This window comes from Pongo pygmaeus, chromosome 3, assembly GCF_028885625.2.
Source record: "Pongo pygmaeus isolate AG05252 chromosome 3, NHGRI_mPonPyg2-v2.0_pri, whole genome shotgun sequence".
NCBI classification, from domain to species: domain Eukaryota; kingdom Metazoa; phylum Chordata; class Mammalia; order Primates; family Hominidae; genus Pongo; species Pongo pygmaeus.
The window spans coordinates 3891071-3899669 of record NC_072376.2 but is presented as its reverse complement, the minus strand read 5'-3'; positions in this window follow the sequence as shown (position 1 = coordinate 3899669).

Here is an 8599-nt window from a genome sequence, read left to right as displayed (position 1 = left end):
GGTCCTCGTGGGGGGCTGAGAGACAGCCCCCAAAGATGCCATGCCCTAATCCCTAGCAACTGTGACGGTGTCACTTTTCATGGTAAGAGGGACTTGGCAGAGGGGATTAGATTAAGGATCTTGGAATTAGGAGATTATCCTGGACTTCCCAGGTGGGTGCAGGCCAGCGCTAAAGGTGGGGCGGGAGGAGCAGGGGTGGAGAAGGGCACGTGTTGGTGGCTGCAGGGAGAGAGAACGGGATGTGAAGATGCCTCGAGGCTGGCTGCGAAGGTGGAGGAAGGGAAGCAGGGAATGCGGGTGCCTGGAGAAGGTGGAAATGTCGAGGAAATGACTCTCCCTGAGCCTCCAGGAAGAACGAAGTCTGCGGGCACCTTGCCTGCGGGACTTCGGGCCTCGGCAGCTGGGAGGCCACCCTTGTGTGGTCTGAAGCTACTATGTGTGTGAGAGTGTGTTGAGCAGCTGCAGGAAGCTACATGGCGGGAGGTTATTGGGCCACACCCCCGCAAGAATGTTCCAGGCTCACGCTGAGCGGGGGAGGCAGGCTGCGGGCCGGTGCAGGACAATTGCACCTCTGTCCATTGGTTAGGGACCTATGGGGCATTTCCCGGGCACTGTCGGGTGGGAGAGGAGGCAGGGAGTGGGGCCTTGAGCCAGGCCAGCCGGGAGGCCTGAGTGCGGCCTTCTGAGGAAGGGAAGACCCGATAGAGAGGGAGATGGGCGTGTAGGGGGTTGCGGGGAGGAGACCCCAGGGCAGCTGAGGGCCGAGAGCATGGGGCAGCCTCCCTGGGGCCCAAGGGATGAGGCTTCAGGCAGGACCCGCATGGGGGTGTCCAGGCTGAGAGAGGCAGGCTTTGAGGTAATCAAGCTCGCATTTTTACTTGGTTACTTCATTCCTGTCAGGAAGCCACTGAGAGACCATGGGCTGTGCTAGGGACTGGGCCTGCTGCACGCCCTCGCCTGGCACTGGGCCCGCACCCAGGACTTGGAGAGTGAAGAGTGGCTGCTTGGCCTGGACTTGGGGGAGCTGCTGATAAGATGGGGGAGGGGCCCTTCCGAGGCAGCAGGTGCCTTTGTCAGACTCCAAGCCCCCAAGCCAAAGCCTGGTCACTGAGGATACAGCCCTGCCTTTCCCTGCCCCGGGGGGCCCACACCCCACCTCCTGCACAGGGGTACCACCCCAGTGGCCAGCCTGGCCCCTGCTGAGACCACATCGGTGCCCCTGCCTGCCCCAGCCCTGCTGAGACTGCTCCAGTACCCATGCCTGCCCCAGCCCATGTCGCTGCATCAGCTGGACCTGCCCACAGCCTCCCCCGCCCGCTACGCTCCAGGCCATGGAGAGCAGCCTCCACTGTCCGCAGCCTCTGAGGGCAGCCTCGGGCTCAGGCCCCTGCTGTGTCCCCTGTGTCGGTCCAGCTCCTTCCCTCAGGCCGCTCCCCCATGTGTCCCACTGACACCACATGCTCCACAGGCCACGCTGAGCTCACCATCCCCCAGACCCTCCCCGGCCCCTCCTGGCTGATGCTTCTCCATCCTCACACTGTTCAAGCCAGAAATCTGCCTCATCCTCCGCCTTGCGCCATCCATCTGCAGACCCCACCGGTGATGTTCCTTAAACGTCTCTAGACTGCCCTAACCCCATGCCCGGCGCCTCCGCCCAGTCCAGGACTTTTCACCACCACCCAGCACACCCTGCGTCCTCCTGATGCCGCCATCAGTCTCACACCCAGCCCACCTTCATGCTTCTGTTGGACCTGACCCAGACCACCCCCTGTCTAAATTCCTCCACGGCTCCCCAGCACCCTCGGCAAGCTCCGCACCCCTGGCCTGTGCTCCGGCTCTCCGTGCCCTGCCCCTGCCGGCCCTTCAGCTTCCCAAGGCTGTCCCAGCCATGGCCTCCCTGCAGTTCTCCCAGCACACCTGCTGTCCCTTTCCTCGAGCATCCCCTGCCCCCTCTTCTTGCTGGTTATTTCCTTATTGTTGACAATCCAGCTCAAGGTCTTGGCCTCCGGGAAGTTTGGATCTTCCCTTTCTGTGCACTCCCAGGGCCCGGGCCCCTCCTGTTGAGCCTGTGCTGAGACTGAGGGGGACTGGCCTGATCTACCCCCGTCCCCACATGCCCCACACATGCTGGGCCTGGGGACGGTGGCTCTGTAGATTTGGGTCCTGATGGACCTGTGTCCCTGGGGCACTGAGCCAGAGGAGCAGCAGATGGAAATGTTGGGAAGGAGCAGAAACATGTGCCGTGCACAGAGGGTGGGTGCCGCTAGGGCCAGTGAGTGCTCAGGGTCCCACAGGTGAGGGAGGGTGCGGCTCAGAGGCCATGGCGCAGGCATGCACAGCTGCAGGTCTGCCTCTGGAATGGGAGTTCAGAGGCCCCACCCCAACCCCAGCCCGGGCCACTCACAGTCTATCCCATCAGCTCCTCCTTTTATCTCCTTAACATAGACCTTGGTTTGTGATGCACCTTTACTCCGGGAGTTGATCGTCTCCCCTGACCCCTGCATCCTTCCCTGCAGGAGTGTCCCTAAGGTTGATGGACCAGTGGGGGCCCAGGACCTCCCAGTGCTGGAGGCAATGCCAGCTTCCACCCGAGAGAGTTCCCCCCATGACCCCTGTGGCAGATTCTGCTGATGCTGCTCTGAGGGCTCGGCCCCCCAGCAAGGATTCTGAGGGCGGAGTTGTGGTGCTCCCACTGCGGGGTCAGTTTTGGGGCCAGGTGGCTGCTGAGGATGAATCACACCTTTGAGTCTCATCCATGTTTGATTTAGTTTGTATTTAGATAGAGACATTCCCCTTGGGGCAGCAGGTGCCCAGGGAGAGGGGTCCAGAGGCAGGGCAGGGACCTGAGAAAGCTGCTGTGGACTGAATCGTGTCCCCCTAAAATTCACACGTTGGAGCCCTAACACCTGATGGGACGGTGTTTGGAGAGTGGGTGGAATGAAGGAAGGCTGTTGGATTTTTTGGATGATGATGCTATTCAGCTGCAAATGTGAGCCGTTCTTGAAGAAGACAGAAAAAATGACCCCAGGGGAATTCAGAGATCATCTGGCTACTGCCTTGATTCAGCTGGCCAGGTGGCCTTGGGTGGGACTGCCTTGCAGAGTCCTGAGGATGGTACTCTGGCCCAGCAAAACTACAGGGGCAGGGGCCTTCCAGAGACCCGCGTGTCAGGCCTGCCTGCCAAGTGGTGCAGTGACGCTGCCTCCCCAGTGGGTCCGGGGAGCTGAGTGTGGAGCTGGAGAGGATTCTGCAGCCTCAATAGCGAATGCAATTGGCCTTGCTAAGTTGTAGACATGCATGGCACCCATCACTTCCTCTTTCTTTCCGATTTCTCCCTTTTGGAATGGGAATGTCTATCCCATGCCTGTCCCACCGTGGCATTTTGGAAGCACGTAACTTGTCTGCTTTCACAGGTTCACAGCCGGAGAGGAATTTTGCCTTAGGATGAATCACACCCTTGAGTCTCATCCATGTTTGATTTAGATTATATTTACATAGAGACATTGGACTTTAGTCTTTAGAGTCGATGCCAGAATGTGTTAAGACTGTTGGGACTCAATAGAGTCAATGTGTTTTGTATCTGAGAAAGACATGAATTTCAGGGGACCAGAGGCAGAATGCTATGGATGGAATGGTGTCACCCCAGAATTCCTAGGTTGAAGCCCTAACCCCCCAGGTGATGGTATTTGGTGTGGGGCACTTGTTTGGATGAGGGTCTGAGGGTGAGGCCCTTATGATGGGACCAGTGCCCTTACAGAGAGACACCCAAGTTCTCTCCTTGTGAAGATGCAGCGGAAAGTCAGTGTGGCCGTGAGCAAGCCAGGAAGAGGCCCTCCCCAGAACCCGACCATGCCTGCACCTGGATTGTGGACTTCCAGCCTCCAGAACCATAAAAGTGAATGTTGGTGTCCAAGCCCTGCCTGTGGTGTGCTGTCATGGCAGCCCGAGCAGACGAATACAGAGGATTCCTTGGGCTTTGTTCCCTGGTAGGAAACGTCTCTGGTCTGAAGACAGGAGGGCCGAGATCCCCCCTATCCTGAGCAGCCACGGTGGAGTCTTGAATGACTCCCCAGTGACCTCCTGTATTAGTCTGTTCTCACGCTGCTCTGAAGAAATACCTGAGATTGGATGACTTATAAAGAAAAGAGGTTTAATTGACTCACAGTTCCACATGGCTGGGGAGGCCTTGGGAAACTTACAATCATGGCGGAAGGCACCTCTTCACAGGGCGGCAGAAGAGAGAATGAGGGCCAGCAGGGGAAATGCCAGACGCTTATAAAACCATCAGACTCACTCATTATCACAAGAACAGCATGGGGGAAACCACCCCCATGATCCTATTACCTCCACCTGGTCCCACCCTTGACGCCTGGGGATTATCACAATTCACGGTGAAATCTGGGTGGGGACTCAGAGCCAAACCATATCACCTCCCCAGTTCCATCCATAAACACACGTCTTTGAACTACAGGAGCCATTACAGATTGCCAGATGGTGTTTTGACTTACACACCGCTGGCCTTCAAAATGTTTAAACATTTTTTCAATTAGGTGACAACATTTAAGAATAGGGTAATTTTATATTCAGCAAGTTTAGATTTCTAGCTTCCCTTGGGAAAATGTCAGAGGACTCCTCCACCTCCAGTGGGCAGGGGCAGAGGGGCCGCCAACCCTCAGGATGCGATGTGCTCTCCCCACCTGAGAGCTGGCTGCCCTTCACTATTGCTCTCAAGCTTCATGTTTCCACCGTGGAGTCTCACATCCATGGCCTCCATCAAAGGTGTGATAATGGCAGAGCCTGGGTAGGTCTCTCTCTCTCACTTGAGGGCCCCCCTCTGGGAAGCCCAGCCCTGTGGACACAAGCCTTGATGGTTCTCAGGTCCTCCAGCCTAATCAGGGGTCACATGCCCTGTGGCATGACAGCCTCAGACATGGGAGGTGAGCACACATCCACTGCCCTTTGAATAGCAGTGGTAAGGACCAGACATACATGAAAAGGTGTTCAGAAGGCGCATTCAGGGTGAAGCAGTTGATACAGGAAGGGACAGGCATGATACTGCGTGATCTCTGTGTGTGTGGAGCGGGGGCATCATGCTTCTCCTATGATTCATGAATTCCTTTGTTCACCAACAAATGCTGTCAAAGTGCTCGCTGCACACCAGAGCCTGGACGGGGCGCTGGGACTCACTGATGAGGCCTGAGACCTCTGCCCCAGTCGTGGCCTCTCTAGGCCTCAGTTTCCCTGCCTGTGATGGGAATGGGCTGGATTAGGAGTCCTGGGGGATTCCAGCCACGCTTTCCTGGGAGGTCAGGACATAGAATGTAATAAAACGGGGTCTCAGGCCTGCACCCAGCATTCAGGCCAGACCGAGGCTCCCCCCTGTAGCTGCCTCCACCAACCTGGAGAGGAGTGTCTAGAACCTGTGGTAGGGATTCCTGTGCTGGCAATGTCCAGACCTCTTTCTCTTCCTGGGCACATGGGAGGACGTTGCAGGAGTCCCTGTGGTCAGGTGGGGCCATGTGACCAGCTGCAGCCAATGGGCTATGAGTGGAAGGATGGGCTAGGCAGGTAGGAGTCGGTATGGGTTCTCTGCATCCTCCTTCATCCCCTGACAAGCAACCCCAGAAGCCATCTGCTGAGCCCCTGGAACTTGCAACACAGACTAGGGGTGCAGGTTGCCAAGTACCTGCAGGCCTGGTCTGCAGTGGCATAGCCTGACGTGACAACATTTAAGAACAGGGTTCATTTGTTACCAAGCATAACCTCACCTGTGCTAACCAAAACATCATGGGGCTTCTCTTCCATGCTTTCCCCCACACCATCTTTAGGTAAGGGTTCCCCTTGGGATCAGCTCTGAGGAACTGTGGCTGCTGCCTGGTGCCCTCTGCCACTCCATTCCTGGGACAGGGTCCAGGTTTTCTGCAGGTGTGTCTTCTGCACTGTTTTGAGCTGAGTGCATGCTCAGCATCTGGGTAGATTTTGCAGATGAGACTGGGAAGACCTACAGTAAGTGCATGCACTGGACTGGAGTCCACCAAGTCAGGTCCACATCAAAGATGGGAGCTCCTTGTGTGCCAGGATCTCATCAGTAAAAGCGGATGATCACAGGCCCACCTTTGCAGAGTGGTATGGGGAGCAAGGGGTCCACGCGGCACCACACTGAGCAGGGTCTACACTGACAGGGATGGGAAGGCTTGTGGCCTGGGACCCACTGAGACCAGGATGGCCAACCCAGAGCCACTCGCTGCTCCTGGGAACACTAGGTCAATGGTCACTCAGCAAGCCTGTGCTGGACCCAGGGGTGGGCCCTGCCTGTCCTCCACTCCTGTGACCAGGGGACCCCCCGCTGCCTGCAGCACAAAGGCCACATGCCCCAGGCTGGCCCAGCAGGGTCCCCTTTCTGTAGGACGCACCACGATGTCTGTAACTGTCCTTCCACACGACAGGTGGGATTTTTCCAGGCAAGCTCTGGGGCTTCCCAGGCCCACATCCCGGCCCCTGAGCACTGGCTCAAAGGCAGGAACAGAGACTAGGAAGCCAACAGGCTGCGTAGGAAGAGCGAGTGCCAGAACCAGCTTCACGACATCCTGGCTGTGGGACTCTGGCAAGCTGCCCCATCTCCAAAGGAATTAGGCCTTCCCATCAAAAATCAAAGAAGATTCTGCCCATTGGACAGGGCTGCTGTGAGGGTGATGAGATATGGCACAGAGAAACAGAGAGCACAGAGGTGAGAGGGGCAGGGGCCTGGACTGGCCTTCATAAAGCAGGTGCCTCCGTCTGATGTGCCTTCAACCCTGAGGAGAGAGGCACCTCTCCCCAAGGCAGGCAGGAGGGACTATCTTACTTATTTCTCCCACAAACACTAGGTAGCACATATTCAGGCCAGTCTTTGCTTTAAGTGCTTGGGAATACTAGCTCATCTCATTCCACTTACGCCAGATGACAGCTCAGAAGGAAGAATGGGATATTCTCATATGGTATGATGTAGTGGAGTATGGCATACTATATAGTATAGTGCAGTAGACTGTAATAGAGTACCCTATCAACTGATGGAGCAGGTAGAGTGTTGCACAGGGGAGTATATAGTACAGTGTAGTACCACCTGATGGAGTGGGTATAGTATAGTATAGTGGAGTATTGTGTGCAGTACAGCCTGATGGAGTGGGTATTGAATAGTATAGTGGAGTATTGTGTGCAGTACAACCTGATGGAGTGGGTATTTTATAGTATAGTGGAGTCGAGTGCAGTACAGCCTGATGGAGTGGGTAGTGTATAGTATAGTGGAGTATAGTAGAGTGTAGTACAGCCTGATGGAGTGGGTATAGTATAGTATAGTGGAGTATTGTGTGCAGTACAGCCTGATGGAATGGGTATTGTATAGTATAGTGGACTATAGTAGAGTGTAGTACAGCCTGATGGAGTGGGTAGAGTACAGTGGAGTGGAGGATAGTATAGTATAGTATAGTATAGTGGGCTATAGTGGACTATAGTAGAATGCAGTACAGCCTGATGGAGTGGGTATAGTATAATATAGTGGAGTATAGTAGAGTACAGTATGGCCTGATGGAGTGGGTATAGTATAGTATAGTATAGTATAGTATAGTATAGTATAGTATAGTATAGTATAGTGTAGTATGGTAGAGTGCAGTACAGCCTGATGGAGTGGGTATACAATAGTATGGTGGAGTATAGTAGAGTGCAGTACAGCCTGATGGAGTGGGTATAGTACAGTATAGTGGAGTACAGTACAGTGCAGTACAGCCTGATGGAATGGGTATACTATAGTATAGTGGAGTATAGTAGAGTGCAGTACAGCCTGATGGAGTGGGTATAGTATAGTATAGTGGAGTACAGTAGAGTGTAGTACAGCCTGATGGAGTGGGTATAGTATAGTATAGTATAGTGGAGTACAGTAGAGTGCAGTACAGCCTGATGGAGTGGGTATAGTATAGTATAGTGTAGTGGAGTACAGTAGAGTGCAGTACAGCCTGATGGAGTGGGTATAGTATAGTATAGTATAGTGGAGTACAGTAGAGTGTAGTACAGCCTGATGGAGTGGGTATAGTATAGTATAGTATAGTGGAGTACAGTAGAGTGCAGTACAGCCTGATGGAGTGGGTATAGTATAGTATAGTGTAGTGGAGTACAGTAGAGTGCAGTACAGCCTGATGGAGTGGGTATAGTATAGTATAGTGTAGTGGAGTACAGTAGAGTGTAGTACAGCCTGATGGAGTGGGTATAGTATAGTATAGTATAGTGGAGTATAGTATAGTATAGTGGACTATAGTGAACCATAGTAGAGTGCAGTACAGCCTGATGGAGTGGGTATACTATAGTATAGTGGAGTATAGTATAGTGGAGTGGAGTACAGTAGAGTGCAGTACAGCCTGATGGAGTGGGTATAGTATAGTATAGTGTAGTGGAGTACAGTAGAGTGTAGTACAGCCTGATGGAGTGGGTATAGTATAGTATAGTATAGTGGAGTATAGTATAGTATAGTGGACTATAGTGAACCATAGTAGAGTGCAGTACAGCCTGATGGAGTGGGTATACTATAGTATAGTGGAGTATAGTATAGTGGAGTGGAGTACAGTAGAGT